Below are 20,412 nucleotides of genomic sequence, written 5' to 3' on the forward strand. Positions count from 1 at the left end.
GAAGGAAGCGGCCGTGGCCTTAATTAAGGGACAGCCCCAGCATTTGCCTGGTGTGAAAATGGGAAACCACGGAAAACCATTTTCAGGGCTGCCGATAGTGGGATTCGAACCTACTATCTCCCGGATGCAAGCTCACAGCCGCGCGCCTCTACACGCACGGCCAACTCGCCCGGTATTATTATTATTATTATTATTATTATTATTATTATTATTATTATTATTATTATTATTATTATTATTATTATTATTATTATTATTGTTGTTGTTGTTGTTGTTGTACCGCGAAGCGAGTTCAAATCTTGCGCCAATTGAAAATTCTCTATAGGAGAAACTCTGAACTTGAAAATCTGTATTAACTCAACGGTTATTCAGAAGATGTCACTACTGTAAATTTTGTAATTTTGAAGTGTTCTGAACTGTGTCTATTTCGATTTGTGTTTGTTTGCTCCGTATCAAGAAGTTTGGACATTCTCTAACAGATGTCTCTACCAAAAACTATGATAACGCACTCTAGTGCAATGGAATGAACTCCCTTGCAGAAATTCTGTATGCTTAAGTTTTGCCTCTACTAAATTTTGTTCTGTGGTTTGTGGGTTGGCAATATTAATCCTTTCTTTCCGCCAGTTTTGACCTCAGCCAATCCCGAATTTCTGTAATTAATTTTCCACCAATCATAGCTTTCTTCTTCAAATTTCCATGTGTAATGCTTTGTCTACCAATAAAGTCGGGTGGGTGTGTCTACTCATTCTTGAAAGGTCTCGAATTTTCCACGAGGGTATAAAAACTGCTGATTCTCTTGTCTCGGGGCCACTAGTATAACATCTACTCTGTGTGTGTGAATATGTAGCAGGGGGCGGGAAGCGCCTCGTTCTTCGGGCAGCGACTCTTCTACAAGGTAATGGCCTTTTAACTTCTTTATTTTTTTTCGCTAGCTCAGCAATTTAACTCTCGGAGAAGGTTCGAAACCTTTAATATGTAATCCATCTCCTTAAAATGTAAATCCTTTTCTTCTGTCTATGTAAAAACTACTATTTCTTGAACTGTAATGCGGGGATAGAGCGTGCTTCACCCTCTCGAACTGAAATTGAGGTGACTACGCTTTTCTAACCGTTTCTACTCTTCCTTAAAGTGTTTAAATCTTTCAGACGAGTCGCCTCCTTAGCTTGGGACTAGCCCCTGTATATCGGCCTAAGGCCACCTAGGTTTTAATATGTAGAGTTAGGAGTGCAAATTTACGCCTCCATCCCCTTTGCTTTGGGCCAGTAACTTAACTTGATGTTTTGTTTTCTTCATGCGAAGGCCCCGTAGGTTGGATATTAATTACCCCTGTTTCCTTGTGTGCCTTAAGGGCAGATAGAAGTGAAGTTTGTTGTAGCCTTTGATAGGCTTGTAAAATTGAGAGCGGGTCTGCTCTTTTCCTTAACATTGTAATTAGGAGCAAGTGCTCCTTGGCATGATGGGGTTTTCTGCCCCTTTGTTCATTTTTGTACCTTGGTAAAGTTGGGCTAATCGCTCAAGGATTGTGATTGTGGGACTCGAAGCCTAAAACCTGGTAAAAAAACCCCTGAACGGGAAAATTTATTTTGTACCTGCCTTTCGTTGTTATTTCACCTAGTGGAAATTGTTGAATGTTGTTATCTGTTATTTGTTGGTTTTGAAAAGAAAATATAACCTTTGTCAAAGTTTTAAAATAACTTTAATTCTGTAGTTGAGACCTATTCCAGCCCGCACCTTCTTTCACCTCTGCTGTTCCACAGAGACCTCGGAACAATTATTATCCAATAAAATGAACCCTATTTTACAAATCAAATCATTTTAAATGAGGGTGATTTACAGAACCAGTTTACAAAAGATGCGATGAATGGAAATTAGAAAATGTTTGTAACAGCATTTCTGTATGAAAATGTGGTATAGTGGTTGTGAAAGCTGAATACTACAGCAGTTCAAATGAGAGTCCAAATGAAATATTGCTCTTGTAAACACAGGACAATCAAATATTAAATGATCAACTGTGTGAGTAGACCCACAAATGCAAGAATAGTCACCTGTCAAAATAAGTTTAAAACGTTCAAAATATGATTTGAAATTTCCATGGCCTGACATAAATTGTATTAACTCAAAATTTGGCACCAAAAGTTGCACTGAAGTCGGTTGTACACTGTTGGAAAACACATTCTTCTAGTAACGGATCCATTTGAAGCAGAGGTCCAAAGGAGGTTCCATTGATTCAAGATATGTTCTTTGATTTGTCTTCTTGCACAGTATAAAGGAAAACTGTCATACATGACTTCCAAATTTGATTGAGCAGCAGCTTTTTCTAGAAGATCAGCTCTTTCATTTCCGATCCATCCAGTATGTTTGCGAATCCAGGAAATGCAGATATGACTGTTTTTGGTAAGCTATATTTCTTATAGCAACTGCTAACGGGTTCATATCATATTTGTTATCTATAGACTTCATCGCAGCTTGCGAGTCACTGAGTATTTGGACCCCTTTGATGTTGTCATGACACCACTGTATTGCACATTTAATGGCTAAGAGTTCTGCCTGAAAGACCGAATAGCAGGAGGATAGTTTATACTGCGTTGTAAAAACTTCACTTTCGTTTTCAAAAACTACAAAAGAACACCCAATAAGGTCCTTACCGTCGTTGCTTGATGTACGAGAGCCATCAGTATAAATGATGCAGTCATGAGTGTCTATGCATTTGTTACGGAGAATCTTCTTGAACAATCTTGGATGACCAGAATGTAAAAAATGGCATTGCTGTTCTATAACAGTATTGATGATAGGCTGAAGTGATGGCCTATTTTTCCTAAGTAATGTCAGTTCTGCTAGTCCAGTTGCAGTCAAAAAGAGCGGCTCAAATCCAGAAATATTAAGTGCTGCATCGGTAGAAGTTGTCCCGTAAGCTCGGGGGATCCGGATGGCAACGCCTCTTCGAATTTGCAATAATTTATTTCAGGCCCATTTATTTTCCAATGTGTTTCGGAAAGAAGAGGCACAGTATAGAATCAGTGGCACAAATGCCGTATAATAAATAATTTTAAGTACTTCTTAATTCAGTCCCCACGACGGTCTGCATGCAACAGTTAGTCCCTGTAACAATTTACTGGCTGTAAATTTTAAGTTGTTGAAGTGAGTTCTGAATGTGAGTTGTTTGTTCAGGGTAATGCTCGAAAATGATAACTGATCCTCAGTTTTTATCTGTTGTCCATTCATAATTATTCTTGGTTTCTTCTGTTTTCTTCTCCTCGTGAGAAACATCGCTTTGGTCTTCATTGCATTAAATTGCAGTTTGTTAGTTTTATCCAATTAAAAACACTACACAAGGCAGAATTTGTTCGCACAGTGAGATCTCTCACATTCTCAGCATCAATTAGAAGAGCATCTTCAGCGTAGGCAATGACTAGACATCCCGTTGGAAGAATTAGCTGTAAGAGGTCGTCATAAAGGATATTCCATAAGCCAGGACTACATGTTGATCCTTGCGGACAGCCTTTGGAAACATATTTTGTGGAGACTCCTGTTTCAATCTGAAGCCTCACTCTTCGTTTACAAAAGTAAGACTGAGTTAGTTTATAGTGATTTTTGGGCACCGTTTCTTCTTTAGCTGGGACAAAATTTTGGGCCACCATGCATTGTCAAAAGCACCACTCATGTCCACAGAAATTAATACAGCAACTTTCTTCATTGAAAGTATGCCTTGGATCCATTCTAATACGTCAAGAACAGGATCTTCGGTTGATTTCTGAGGATTAAAGGCATACTGATTGCAACTTAGAAAACCATAGAAATACTTGTGATACATAACTCGATCAATGAATAATTTCTCTAAGATCTTTCCTAGCACAGGTAGAAGACAAATTGGTCTAAATGATTTGGAAGTAAAATTAACTAGAGAACTTCCCTTCGGCATTATTTTAAGAATTGCCATTTTCCAAGAAGTTGGAAAATGGTTTAGAGTCAGACATTTTGTTGAAAAGAATGACAAATAAAGAAGGAAAGCAGTAGTGAATGTTTTTTATTATATTAGCCGACAATCCGTCCCAGCCGGGAGCTTTCTTGTCATTCTGCAAAAGGATAATACGTTCAACTTCCTGTTGAGAAAATTGTGCATCAACTTCAGAATCAGGAGAAATTTCTGAACAAATTATAATTGATGCTTGTTGTTCTGAGTCATCTTTTTCATCTGACAAGAATGTATTTATCAGAACGTTGGCGGTATCAGAGAATTTTCTTGTATATCTGTTTTCAGTAATCGTTGTAATCGTTACATGCTAGTAATTGGAATACATCGCACGGAAGCAGAAGCGGGGCGACACGGTGATGTACTTTTTCAGTTCTATTATAACCGAACCAGTAAGAGTATGAGTTTTGGATGAGGTACTTCTTTACCTCTCCTGTACTTCCGAAACCACCATAAACCGGTGAGTTGGCCGTGCGGTTAGGAGCGCGCAGCTGTTAGCTTGCATCCGGGAGAAAGTGAGTTCGAATCCCACTGTCGGCAGCCCTGAAGATGGTTTTCCATGGTTTCCCATTTTCACACGAGGCAAATGCTGGGGCTGTAGCTTACTTAAGGCCACGGCCGCTTTTTCCCATTCCTAGGCCTTTCCTATCCCATCGTCGCCATAAGACCTGTCTTTGTCGGTGCGACGTAAAGCAAACAGCAAAAAACAGTCTTCGCTAAATGATTGTGCGTGTTACTGTAACACTATATATAACTGTATGATATGTTTGGTGTATTCAGGGTATTCTTGATAAAAGGTTCCAGTATTTACAGAGGAGGCAGCACGCAACAAACAAAGGAAAAAAGGTTCTATAAACATTGGTCACAAATCCAATATCTTCGGAGTTATGGACCGTTTCCATTACCAGCAATGATCAGGTTATTTTGAACTGCTCTTCACAACAGGCAATGCAGCGTCCTACCCTATGTCGCATGGAATCACGTACTCCTTGGAACACCCTCATTGTTGCCGGACTGCATCACAGGAATTGAACACACGTTCTCGTAGTGTTACCACATATACCATATACCATGAGCTTTACATGTCCCCAAAGCCAAACATCTGAAGGATTACGGTCAGGCGAGCGGGCAGGCCAAGGTATTAGCAAGAGCAGTCCATCGCTCATGGAAGACCCGTGTTAGGTATGGCCTAATCCTGTGATGAAAATGGGCCGGTGCCCCCTCGTAATAAGACCATAACACAACATTTATGACCTATGTTCATAGAACCGTTTTTCCTTCGTGTGTTGCGTGCTGCCTCCTCTGTAAATATTGGAGCATTTCCAAGGACACCCTGTATAACAGCTTCTACAATTAGTTTATACTATACTATTAGCTGTATCTTTTTATGTTCTTACTTTATCACTTTGTAATTGTCATTTATTGTATTTCATCAATTAGTCTACTGTAATTGAAGCATTGCTCTGTTGTATACTGTATTAAATAAATGAATAATTAACTACTTATACAACTACGTCCTTAAAATAAAATATACAGTTATTCCTTCAAGTGCCCCTGTATGGCGTCTTTTCAGTAAACACAAAGACGTACTTTCGTCCAAAGACGTCGAGGCCCAGCGATGAGAATCTTAAGAAGCAATTAATTAATTTGCAAAATAAATGGCAAATTATTTGAAATGCTAAAAGTCACTAACTAAAATAAAAATTATAGGAAAAGATCATTATGCAAGTTTCAAGCTCTCTCGTCTCACCCAGTGGTGATAGTCACTTAATGACTCTATACTAAAAAACACAAAATGACGTAATATATTTTCCTTGCAAACTTTGTATTATTCCGATAACGTCCGAAAAAATGTCATTTCCTAAGACTGGCGTTTTGTAAAGTAGTGTGGTGTGTTGTCAGAATATGAAAAGGAGAGTGTTGGTACAAACACAAACAACCAGTCCCCGAACCGGAAGAATTAATCACACGCGATTTAAATCCCCGAGCCTGGCGGGAATCGAATCCGTAACCCTCTGAACCAAAGGCCACAAAGCTGACCATTCAGCCAAGGAGACTAGACTCGACAGTATGAAAAAGAAATACAGAGTCTTCAATGATATTACGTATTTTAAACTCCTGCAGTTTCTTTTCAGGGAGGCTAATATTTTAATGCTTTATTGACGATATTTAACACATTAATACTGTGACCGTATCGTCACATTGAATATTTATTCGGAAATATATATATATGTGTGTGTGGGAAGTAGGTATGCTTGGAGTTTCTTTGTCAGAACAGGGGCTCGGTTGCATTATGTTGCGTAACATCTTTGCCAGCCCGGCGCCTAACCTGGCTTATAAAATCCCCGAACTGAGCGCGCGTGAAGAGGGAAGACAAAAAAGTATAGTTTCTGCTGACTCCACCCTTAAAACAAATGCCGACTCACAGTAGAGCCAACGGGAGGAGGTGATTTTAGAAGTACTTTCGGGATAATAACACTTAAATTAATCATGAAGCATATGTCTAAGTCACAGCAAGAATAATGGATCATTGACAAAATTATAAATAAAAATATATTGTTTATGAAATTACGTCTCAAAGAAATCACGTAAGATGCTCTGGCGTCCTCACGCTATCTGTGAACCAGACACCCAACAGAGGTTCCCCGTTGACTCTTGATTTAGACGGCCGAATTACGATTAAACCACTGATCGTTTTGAATTGCGCATTCCATCTAGTATTAGTGATTGGTGAGCCACACAATTTGCCACATCGCTGATTTCCATAAACTTAATGTATCTGGAGATCTCAAAATTATGTTGGGGAGACGTTCCTCTGTCCATCCCCCACTCCATGTGAGACCATATATGCTCGCACTTCTGAGGGTGACCTCAGTCAACAGGCAGTCTATGAAGTGACCAGACGGTTGTTTCGTGGTCGGATTTAACCGGTCTTTGTATAGAAAATGTTGATATAAACGGGAGTGCAAATGTGTATAATTTCTCACGTGAAATGTCAGTAGAGAACTTAACTGAGCGATAGTGCCGTATGAAGTACAGATCGATCGCGAATATACGACGTAATTACGTGAATTACGTCGTATATTCACGAAACTGTGACGCTATGATGTGCCAAATATCGGTCGGAGAAAATTATTCTTCAATTAATCTCCCGCAGTAGAGAGAGAGTCCGTGCAGTGTGATAGTAATTTTGAAACTTTGTGAAGGCTAACATGTAAAAAAAGGGTAGCACGAATGTCCGTGTCATATAATATAAACAGAATTCCAGTGTCCGGCTTCATGGCTAAATTGTTAGCGTGCTGGCCTTTGGCCACAGAGTCCCGGGTTCGATTCCCGGCGGGTTCTGGAATTTTAACCATAGGCCCTAATTGGTTAATTTCTCTGACACGGGGGCTGGGTGTATGTGTCGTCTTCATCATCATTTCATCCTCATCACGACGCGCAGGTCGCCTACGGGAGTCAAATCGAAAGACCTGCATCTGGCGAGCCGAACATGTCCTCGGACACTCCTGGCACTAAAAGCCATACGTCTTTTTTTTTTTTTTTTTTTTTTTTTTTTTTTTTTTTTTTTTTTTTTTTTTTTTTTAGAATTCCAGTACCAAGGTACCATGCTGAATGACGGCGGAACTGTAGAAGTACAAAGAAACGGACGTACGAGACAGGGTTTTGAAATAAATATAGGAACCCGATATTACGTTAATTCAGAGTAATAAACTACTGCAGTGACGACACCGTGAGCTTATGTACTAGCTTTGTCTGACTGAGGTAATCTAGCTGCGTTCAACCTAAAATTAATAAATATGACACTTTCTTTCTGTAAGAGGTCGCAATCATACCAATAAAGGGGAAATTTTGACTGTGACGTGTGCAGAAGAAGTCTGTGTGAAAATCAGTGTGAATAGTATCTTTCCAGTGTTCACGACTCCAAGACTATGGATTACCCAAGAATCATCGAGGGACGTCTGGAACCCGTGATTTCCCACCTCAGCGCCATGGAGTAGACGCTTCAGGAGAGTCCCTTGCGGGCTCTGACTATGGAGGACGGACCAAAGCTGTTGGGTACCAAGTTATGACTTTGTAGTGCTAATATTCCCTTTGTAATTAGAAAGAGATGTAAGGATAGGGTTAAGATAATTTATCGTATTTGAATTGTTAGATTAGTTCGCTTAGAGTGGTCAGTAGGATCCCTTTTATTTAAATACTCGAGGTTATTCGGGAAGGATACAAATTAGGTTAATGGCATGTCTTTTGGGCCCATTTTATTTTGTTGCATGTGCATGTTTTGGGGTATTTGTATTTCCAAGTGCTGTCAGAGGAAAAGGGGGGAGAGAGTATTGAATTTTGCTGAGGTAACGAAGTAGCCTTCCTCTGAGTGACTATTCAAGATGAGACAGGATAATTTGACGGTACAGTTTCCGCCAACTGCCTTTAAACAGTATTTTAATGTGGGATAGTCACAGCACTCTTTTCCTAATGTATAGAAGATTTTGTTGCATGGTAGGTTAACACGTGGCTGTTTCCAGATGTGTGTGAAGAATTCATTGTGCCAAGCTCGAATATCCACCCCCAAACACTAGCTAAGCCCCTGTGTTTTTGTTGTTTGTTGTTGTTTGGTATTTTAATTTTATTTAAGTTGATCTATTTGGTTGGATATTAAATGCCGATTTACTGAATGTAGTATCATTTTATATCAGGTACATATTTCTCATGTCTTTGGCCTGAGATAATAGGAAATTTTAGCTTATGAGCTTGTGAAATTGTGGTTAAACTCTGCAGTGAAAGGAACAATGTTGAACCCCGGCCTTCTGTAAAGTTGAGGAAAGATGAAGTGATATAGCGGCATGATTTTGAGAGATATTTATAGGATATAATGAACACCCGAGCTGATTTCAGCATGTTTATAAGTGTCCCAGTATTATTGCGTGAATATAATGAGCCGATGACCATGCATTGAGAGTGCGTTAATGCGTGGAGATATTTGTTTCAAGAAGGTTATTGTCCCGTCGAGAGTGCGGTCCCGAGAGATTTACGGCTGGCGACCCGAGGGTTGTAGCTTTTTGTGAGAAAGACAGCTGAGCCGCGATCAATCAATCAATCAATCAATCAATCAATCAATACTGATCTGCATTTAGGGCAGTCGCCCAGGTGGCAGATTCCCTATCTGTTGCTTTCTTAGCCTTTTCCTAAATGATTTCAAAGAAATTGGAAATTTATTGAACGTCTCCCTTGGTAAGTTATTCCAATCCCTAACTCCCCTTCCTATAAATGAATATTTGCCCCAGTTTGTCCTCTTGAATTCCAACTTTATCTTCATATTGTGATCTTTCCTACTTTTATAAACGCCATTCAAACTTATTAGTCTACCAATGTCATTCCACGCCATCTCTCCGCTGACAGCTCGGAACATACCACTTAGTCGAGCAGCTCTTCTTCTTTCTCTCAATTCTTCCCAACCCAAACTATGCAACATTTTGGTAACGCTACTCTTATGTCGGAAATCACCCAGAACAAATCGAGCTGCTTTTCGTTGGACTTTTTCCAGTTCTTGAATCAGGTAATCCTGGTGAAGGTCCCATACACTGTAACCATACTCTAGTTGGGGTCTTACCAGAGACTTATAGGCCCTCTCCTTTACATCCTTACTACAACCCCTAAACACCCTCATAACCATGTGCAGAGATCTGTACCCTTTATTTACAATCATATTTATGTGATTACCCCAATGAAGATCTTTCCTTATAGGCCTATTAACACCTAGAAACTTACAATGATCCCCAAAAGGAACTTTCACCCCCATCAACGCAGTAATTAAAACTGAGAGGAATTTTCCTATTTGTGAAACTCACAACCTGACTTTTAACCCCGTTTATCAACATACCATTGCCTGCCTGATCTCTATGCCGCTTGACAAAGAAATAAATGTTGTTCAGACACTGTGTTCTTTTGTCAGTAGAAGACGTATTTTTACTTGATTACCACATCCGCAACAAGCTATGTCGAAATTAATGTAGGAGCATTTAATTGTTACCCCTTAATGATGCGGTAGACAGGGTTTTGTTTTTCAGGAGACCTGATATGGAAGGAACCGAGGTCACTACTTCGAACCTTGGGGCACAATGAGAATTGTTAGTCACACAGTAGCGGATTATAATAAACCAGAAATGCAGCCATTATTCGTATTCTATATGTTTTCATTTTTCAGGTGGCAGAAGTGTGTGAACGTGATGTTTAGATAATTATTGATTTCTTGAAGCTAGTTTCCGTGACAATCCATTGATAGTTTGTTTAAGTGAAGGGCTGAGACCCTTATGACGTGTACAGTTAGTTCATCAACTGAGGTGGTTTGTAGTCACCAGAATTATGTTCATTTGTATTATTTGTGGGAATATGTTGTAATTCCGTAGAATTTGCTTATTGTTTTTTCTAATTTTATATATATATATATATATATATATATATATATATATAATTTATCGTGCTATGTTTAATTTAGGCGGCCACTCTAAGACTAATCTCAGAGTAAACCAGTGTTTTCTTTTGAATATGTAATTTGGGAATTTTCCCACGGGAATATCGCACATTCACAAGGTCATAACTTATTACTGTAAATAGTAAAATGTTTTATTATGATGAAGTTTAGAAGGGTAAAATTATTTTTGTGTCGTATTCAACAGCCGGAATGAATTTCAGGGTTGATCAAAAACAAAACCAATTATTCAAAGTTAAAACTTAGAAAGGTAATTCAACCGTCCTCAAATTATTTGAATCGAGTGAAGGGACACTCATGTTCGTAATTAATATATGTATGGAATGTTTAGTCAGTAAGTAAAATTTGACACCGTAATTTCAATAATCCACATAGAGACACTGGTGAAGAGGTAGATCGAAATGTTTACTTGAGTGACAGCACGGACCTTATTTCTCGTTGCTTTACTGAGTGTCAAATGTATTTATTTTAAAATTTAATTATCAAGGTTGTAGAAAGTATGTTTCAACGAGAGCTAATTAAATCTGTAGGAAAATTTTATTTGTGCCTATCTTTGCCGTTATTGTCATCCTGACCTCTTCCGTTCATTTTATGCCTATAAGTTAGATATAAATTTGTTTTAGTTCCTATCCGCGGACGCATCATGCCCTTGACAGGCTTGTGCTCATATCTTGGAACGGAAGGGTAGCGGTAGACCTCGCTAGGCTGTAATGGGTATTTGTCACCTCATGTGTTCGGATTAGTGATTAAAATCCAAATGAGGCGGCATTTGTCACTAGGCAGAAAAGGCCCCTTGACTGTTATATTCTGTAGCGCGTGGTCCCATGTGTTAAGACCCGGTAGGGGTAAATTTGTGTTGACGCATGGTCCCATGAGCTATGGGAGATAAGGGAACAGGTTCCAATACAAACCTTTATGATTACTAAAAAACACAAAGATCATTAATTTTGGTAACACGTTTCACCTCTTGAATCCATTATCTTGCGATTTTTTGTAAAGAATATTCACTGCACTTTGAAATATATAGAATTAAATGCCACTTTTCGAACAAAACATCAATCACTGCAGTAATTTGCAGTCACTCATGTTTTCAATTGAATCGGTTATTTGAGAAAGCACACATGTCCACTACTACTAGTTTAAAGAAAAGTGGTAAAAACTGCCTACATCTTCTAATTTTTGGAATTTGTTTCTGGTTTTTATACCAAATATTTATCAGATCTTCTTTAATAGTTCTGATCATTTTTGAAAAAAAAACGTTTTCAAGAAAAAGGGTGATATGGGGACTGAAAGTTACTGGACCATGGAAGGAAGCTCTCCTTTTCCTAGGCATATTTGACACCAGTAAACATGTATGCGTTTACGCCGTACATTCCAGTCACCACCAATAAAAGCACCAGTTCTACCATCCCCACCACTTGTATCGTCCAATCCCCCGCTGCACAGCCTCTGAGTTTAATTCCTGCTTCACGCTGACCGCGCTTCACCTCGTAATCTGCAACTCTAAAACTGTATTCTCTTACATTTTTGTTATTATCACTTCTATCGAAATATACTGCATAACCAAAGTTGTAGAAAATACAATTTCCAATCACTTCTCTCTTAATATATTTTGCGCACTGTCTATGATAACAGAGATAATCATGATTTTTAACCTGTGACCTGTGACGACCATCTTTCACTCGTTATATATAGCCGTTTCAGTAGTCACAGGTTTCAAGTGTGTTCTGAACACAAGCGTTCGATGCCCGAGTGATGTACACTGACTGACAGAGCAAATGCAACACCAAGAAGGAGTGGTTCGAAAGGAATGAAGGTTGGGGAAAAAACAGAGACGGCACGGACGAATAATTGATGTTTATTTCAAACCGATATGCAGGTTACACAATGCGCACGGCATCGACTCAGTAGGATGTAGGACCACCGCGAGCGGCGATGCACGCAGAAACACGTCGAGGTACAGAGTCAATAAGAGTGCGGATGGTGTCCTGAGGGATGGTTCTCCATTCTCTGTCAACCATTTGCCACAGTTGGTCGTCCGTACGAGGCTGGGGCAGAGTTTGCAAACGGCGTCCAATGAGATCCCACACGTGTTCGATTGGTGAGAGATCCGGAGAGTACGCTGGCCACGGAAGCATCTGTACACCTCGTAGAGCCTGTTGGGAGATGCGAGCAGTGTGTGGGCGGGCATTATCCTGCTGAAACAGAGCATTGGGCAGCCCCTGAAGGTACGGGAGTGCCACCGGCCGCAGCACATGCTGCACGTAGCGGTGGGCATTTAACGTGCCTTGAATACGCACTAGAGGTGACGTGGAATCATACGCAATAGCGCCCCAAACCATGATGCCGCGTTGTCTAGCGGTAGGGCGCTCCACAGTTACGGCCGGATTTGACCTTTCTCCACGCCGACGCCACACTCGTCTGCGGTGACTATCACTGACAGAACAGAAGCGTGACTCATCGGAGAACACGACGTTCCGCCATTCCCTCATCCAAGTCGCTCTAGCCCGGCACGATGCCAGGCGTGCACGTCTATGCTGTGGAGTCAATGGTAGTCTTCTGAGCGGACGCCGGGAGTGCAGGCCTCCTTCAACCAATCGACGGGAAATTGTTCTGGTCGATATTGGAACAGCCAGGGTGTCTTGCACATGCTGAAGAATGGCGGTTGACGTGGCGTGCGGGGCTGCCACCGCTTGGCGGCGGATGCGCCGATCCTCGCGTGCTGACGTCACTCGGGGTGCGCCTGGACCCCTCGCACGTGCCACATGTCCCTGCGCCAACCATCTTCGCCACAGGCGCTGCACCGTGGACACATCCCTACGGGTATCGGCTGCGATTTGACGAAGCGACCAACTTGCCCTTCTCAGCCCGATCACCATACCCCTCGTAAAGTCGTCTGTCTGCTGGAAATGCCTCCGTTGACGGCGGCCTGGCATTCTTAGCTATACACGTGTCCTGTGGCACACGACAACACGTTCTACAATGACTGTCGGCTGAGAAATCACGGTACGAAGTGGGCCATTCGCCAACGCCGTGTCCCATTTATCGTTCGCTACGTGCGCAGCACAGAGGCGCATTTCACATCATGAGCATACCTCAGTGACGTCAGTCTACCCTGCAATTGGCATAAAGTTCTGACCACTCCTTCTTGGTGTTGCATTTGCTCTGTCAGTCAGTGTAAAAAGCTACTGTCGACTATTTAAAGTCTCTAGAGTTCAAAACTATAAACTCAAATGTTACGATCTGAAGACAGTGAGACAGCACCCTCAAATACCACCAGAGTGAGCCGAGATTAAACGCGCTAACTAGAATTCAAGAGGACAGCGCATCTCCTCTTAAGCTGATTCAGCTTAGCAGGAGAAGATAGTTCATAAGTCACAAATACACAGCCCAGCTAAACTTCCCGTTTCCTTTTCAGAGAGATGTTAGAAGAGTACGAGTGTTAACTAAGGGAAGTCAGACTAGAAGTCAAAAGGGTGTTTAGGGGTTGCAGTAAGGATGTAAAGGAGAGGGCATATAAGTATCTGGTAAGACCCCAACTAGAGTATGGTTCCAGTGTATGGGACCCTCACCAGGATTACTTTATTCAAGAACTGGAAAAATCCAAAGAAAAGCAGCTCGATTTGTTCTGGGTGATTTCCGACAAAAGAGTAGCGTTACAAAAATGTTGAAAAGTTTAGGCTGGGAAGAATTGGGAGAAAGAAGACGAGATCACAATGTGAAGATAAAGTTGGAATTCAAGAGGAAAAATTGGGGCAAATATTCATTTATAGGAAGGGGAGTTAGGGATTGGAATAACTTAACAAGGGAGTTGTTCAATAAATTTCCAATTTCTTTGAAATCATTTAAGAAAAGGCTAGGAAAACAACAGATAGGGAATCTGCCACCTGGACGATTGCCCTAAATGCAGATCAGTGTCCGACTCGTTGGCTGAATTGTCAGCGTACTGGCCTTCGGCTCAGAGGGTCCCGGGTTCGATTCCCGGCCGGGTCGGGGATTTTAACCTTAATTGGTTAATTCCAGTGGCCCGGGGACTGGGTGTTTGTACTGTTCCCAACATCCCTGCAACTCACACTCCACACATAACACTGTCCTCCACCACAATAACACGCAGTTACTTACACATGGCAGATGCCGCCCACTCTCATCGGAGGGTCTGCCTTACAAGGGCTGCATTCGGCTAGTAATAGCCACACGAAATTAAAAATGCAGATCAGTATTGATTGATTGATATTGAACAAATCTCCCAGCCCGAGAGACTGCGTCACCGTCTAAGAGGGCCCGCCTCCCCCTTCAGGGGAGGAAAGAAAACTTTTTAGTAGTAGTAGTAGTAACTACGGTACTGCAATCAGGTGGAGAAACAGTACAGCAAGGTTAAGTTTGGTGTTCTTTGACTCGTGATCTCTCTGACTACCCATGTTTACGTTACTGTAAAGCGGAGTTCAACCAGTCGGAGACGATGTCTAATAGAACAGTGCGGGAAGAAAGCAATTACATCATAGTATGAAATATAATTGTTTTACCTCATTAAATTATATATTTTACTGCATACGTGTATTTATGACACAGAAACTACTAACTTTCGCTGTATAAACGTGCATTATATACTGTATTTCTTGATTCAGAAGAGGTTTTTCTACTCATTGAAGTGAAAACCAAGATGCGAAGTCCAGGTGCGCTTACGTTCCCTCCGCGAGGCAGTAAATATTGCACATTGCTTACCCACGAGCTTCATATCTCTGTCAGCCTATGTTTCCCGTTATGCTCGTTTCAAAAATCTCAGCAATTCTATTTCACAAGCAAGTATGCCATTTCTTACCTTTACTTCCCCTCGTTATTTTCCTACCCTTATTTTTTTGCTTCAGGCACGACCACCCCAACTTCCGCTCCTCTATTTCTTAAAAATGTTATTCATTATGAATAATCTTTTGTTCTTTCCTGGCTTTGCTCTTTTCATTACCTCCGTTATCTGGTGGAGAAGGGGCGAGCTAAATTGAAAATCTCTCTGTATGTTAAGTAGCTCATCACTTAGTCAGAAATGAGGCGTGGGTGCGCCCCGCAATTAACTCGCTCATATCTGTTCTATCCATATGGATGAGGCTCCACCGAACACATCAACAGATTTTCCTTCGCCGTCACTAGTTCGGTACTCATAACTTATTTATAAGTCACTTGCTCAATAGTGCCTTCGTTGACAAGACCTCGTGTTTAGAGTACACGTTGCCTTCTGGTATGGGCTTCGTGAAATATTTCATGGCACGTGCCACGTCGGTCCGCACACTGACAGGTCGTCCCGAACATTGCTCATCACTGGTTGACACACGTCTTTGCTAAAACTTTCCTACCGAGCTCGATAGCTGCAGTCGCTTAAGTGCGGCCAGTATCCAGTATTCGGGAGATAATAGGTTCGAACCCCACTGTCGGCAGCCCTGAAAATGGTTTTCCGTGGTTTCCCATTTTCACACCAGGCAAATGCTGGGGATGTGCCTTAATTAAGGCCACAGACGCTTCCTTCCCACTCCTAGCCCTTCCCTGTTCCATCGTCGCCATAAGACCTATCAGTGTCGGTGCGACGTAAAGCAACTAGCAAAAAAAAAAAACTTTCCTACCCACCGTGCTACTGTACGGTATGGTAGGGCATTATTCCCAAGGGCTTCCACTAATTCACTGTGACATTCCATCGCATTTTCTCCTCGGAGAACGGCTATTTTGATGTAAGCGCGCTGCTCAACACGGGTTATTTCCATCTCGCACGACACTCACCAGCTGACTGATTTCACAGCCCTCGCTGCGCTACTACCAGCTATCACAGAGTCATATTTTGTTCTGTATACACACTATGCCTGCAGAACTTCCACACGACACATACACGTTTGTGATCCGTTCACATATCTACAAGAAAAAAAAATAGTTACCATGACTTTTGCCCCAATCCTCGTATGTTACTTTCATTGAGTTGTTTCAGTCTCATCCTTGGCTTTGAAAGTGACTGAGGTATGAGCGATGCTAATAATGTCATTCTTTATGCAGCCAGTACCTTTTATAAATGGTGCGAAAATGTCGCTCATGAGGTCGGTTGGTGAGTGCATTTCAATTAGCTTGCTAAACTGATATAGAACAGCACCTTCTATTTCGATGAGAAAAGCAACGGTAAACTACAGTACCTCACTCCTTATTTTTCTCTATACCTTTTCAGTGAATAAATGAATGAATAGAATACCCTTCTCTCCCAGTCACAAAAAACAAGACGTGTTCCCTTGCTGTAATATTCTGTCTTTATTGTTTGTCGTTCAACGTCTTTCACTTTTTAGACCACATTCTTACACAGTCCCATATCATCCCTTGATAAATTTATTTTCCAATTACACCCCATTCCTATGTCATCCAGTAGTTTCTTCACCCCATCCACCCAGAAACCCTAATTTTGATGCTATCGTCAGAATTTCACCTCCTGCCTCCATCTTTAGCCTCAATCAACGTTTAATTATTCGTTTAACAATATCTGTCCCTATACTCATCACTTCACACATCTTTCTCACTCCACTGCTTGCAGGACAGCTTGGCAATCCCAGTATTATTTTGGCAAATTTACTCACATTACAATTACATTTATTGCTACAATTCCATCATCTACTCCCCAAACTTCTGCTCCATACAGTAACTTCGTTTTAATTACTGAATTACATTTTTCTGAATTTTATTTTCGAAGTTGGGCATCTTTCTATCAAATATTGTTCCGCTATCCAGATCACTTTATTTTTGCTGTATGGAGTCCAACAATGAATTACCACGAACCTGCTACGCTGGCGTAGCAGGGGGAGAGGTGATACTCCCACGTGGCGCGTCCCAGGTGGCGGATAGGGGGGTCCTAACCGGCTTGCCGGCGGACTTGAGAGAAATAAAATACCTCTCGCGGACCAAACACACTACCCCCTGCGGGTGGGGGACGCACATGTAGAATACACCCGCGGTATCCCCTGCCTGTCGTGAGAGGCGACTGAAAGGGGCGACCAAGGGATGACGGAATTAGAACCATGAAACTACTTTTGATTCGTACCAACACGTGGGGAACACCATGGGTTGCCTGTACTTGCGAGTAGTACCACTATATTAGGTATGAAATAAGTTTGTGATTAGTAGCAGCTGGAGGGAGTTCTCCTGTGGGTTTCCAGTACCCGTGCGTCGTACCCATGTGAGCAACACCGCGGGTCTGGGCGTTGCCTGTGAGTTGTACCACTATATGAGCGACACCGTGGGTCTGCGTTGGCTGTGATTGGTACCCACTCTGTGAGGAACACCACGGGATGTGTGGTTAGTACACCTAGGTGAGGAACCTTATCGGTTTGCGTTGGCTATGAGTGGCGCCATTGTGTGCGAGACACCATAGGTCTGCGTTCCCTGTACGAAGTGCAAAACTTGTGAGTAGTACCTTCTTGTGTGGAACACCGTTAGTCTTCGCTACTTTTGATTAGTACCCCGACATGACAAATACCATGGTTCTACTTTACTCGCGACATGTACCATTCTGAGGGGCCTTAGATCTGGATTTTGGACCCCTATCCACATCAAGCATTCTCGATTCAGGATTGTGCTTTATGTGTGGTCCCTTGGTCAGTCATACCTTAATTATGATCTTTTTTGAATTGGATCCACTGTTTTTTGTTTGCTCGTTTTTTGTTTTTGTGGTTCATGTCCATCCATTCTTTCTTCACGACATTTTTATTTTATTTTGGTCAGTGGATGAATTTGATTTCTTTTGTTATTTCATTTCGTACCATTAGGGGCCGATGACCTCGATGTTAGGCCCCTTTAAACAACAAGCATCATCATCATCATCAACAATGAATTAAAGGAGAAGGCCTATAAGCCTGTGGATAAGACCCCAACAACAGTATGGTTCCAGTGTACGAGACCCTCACCAGGATTACTTGATTCAAGAACTGGAAAAAAAAATCCAAACAAAAGCAGTTCGATTTGTTCTGGTGATTTCTGACAAAAGAGTAGCGTTACAAAAAGGTTTCAAAGAAGGGCTGGGAAGAATTGGGAGAAAGGAGACGAGCTGCTCAACTAAGTGGCATGTTCCGAGCTGTCATTGGAGAGATGGCGTGGAATGACATTAGTAGACGAATACGTTTGAGTGGTATCTTTAAAAGTAGGAAAGATCACAATATGAAGATAAAGTTGTAATTCAAGAGGACAAATTGAGGCAAATATTCGTTTATAGGAAGGGGAGTTACGGATTGGAATAATTTGCGAAGGGAGGTGTTCAATAAATTTCCAAATTCTTTGCAATTATTTAAGAAAAAGCTAGGTAAACAACAATAAGGAATCTGACACATGGGAGACTCCCTAAATGCAGATCACTGGTGATTGATTGATTGATTGATTGATTGATTGATTGATTGATTGATTGATTGATTGATTGATTGATTGATTGATTGATTGATTGATTGATTGATTGATTGATTGATTGATTGATTGATTGATTGATTGATTGATTGATTGATTGATTGATTGATTGATTGATTGATTGATTGATTGATTGATTGATTGATTGATTGATTGATTGATTGATTGATTGATTGATTGATTGATTGATTGATTGATTGATTGATTGATTGATTGATTGATTGATTGATTGATTGATTGATTGATTGATTGATTGATTGATTGATTGATTGATTGATTGATTGATTGATTGATTGATTGATTGATTGATTGATTGATTGATTGATTGATTGATTGATTGATTGATTGATTGATTGATTGATTGATTGATTGATTGATTGATTGATTGATTGATTGATTGATTGATTGATTGATTGATTGATTGATTGATTGATTGATTGATTGATTGATTGATTGATTGATTGATTGATTGATTGATTGATGTTCAGAACCTGGAATATATGACGCAACTTATCTGATTCACTGGTTTGTTTTAACAAGTCAGTATTAAGGTCGCCCATGACTATGGCATCTTCGTAGACCGAGATAAGATCTGTTGAAGCTGCTTCGAAGTCCTCCATTTGTCTAATATTAGGTGGCTTATATACAATTCCTATTAATATTTTCTTATTGCAGTCGAGTTCAACAAACATATACTCAGGTCGCAGGGGAAGGGTTGGGTCTGAGGTGCAGATGATCTTGCATTTTAAATCATTCCTGTAGTAAAAGGCTACTCCACCACCTCGTCTGTCAGTGCGGTCACGTCGTAAGAGCGAGTATCCGTCGAGATTTACAGCACAACACAGCAAATCTCCACGCAACCAGCTCTCTGATATGCCAATACAATGCACCTTATTATTTTTGAAAATAGTCTGTAGTTCTTCCAGGTGAGCTGCAATGGATAGTGAATTTATCTGGCAACACGAGAGAGCTCTCGGGTGATTCATCAACTGTCGTCTCAGAAAGGATCCCGTTGCCTCAGGGTATGGGAGTGGTGAGGGTAGGCGAGGAATGTGGGTCGTTGAAATAAGGGACAGATTCGTCTACCAATATAACACAGCACATAAAGCAAAAAACAAAGAAGAATACATGCTTCTTACTTCCGTATCCTCTCTAATGCCGCGCCGACTTTTCATGCACTCAATCACATTCACACTGTGATTTTTCCTAACTCCTTTACTAGCTTTACAGACTACCCTGAAATTAAATTGAAAAATATGAAAATTAATATTCATTAGATAAAATACTCAATAGTTGGACCTTGTACTCGCACTTGGTTCTTACCTGATTACATAGGCACCCGCAAGGGGGGGCAAGGGGGGGAACTTGCCCCCCCCTGGAATTCTAAAGATGTTGATGTTCAATTGTTTAATATCATACCGGATTATTTCATAAACTGAAATTATTGACAGTCATCTAGCATATGTTATAACTGGAAGTTTCTGTAAACAATTTAATGTTGCTGACGTTATATTGGTTTTTATATTCAAGAAAGTTGTTAATGTGC

Source organism: Anabrus simplex, chromosome 1 (assembly GCF_040414725.1).
Source record: "Anabrus simplex isolate iqAnaSimp1 chromosome 1, ASM4041472v1, whole genome shotgun sequence".
Lineage (NCBI taxonomy): Eukaryota > Metazoa > Arthropoda > Insecta > Orthoptera > Tettigoniidae > Anabrus > Anabrus simplex.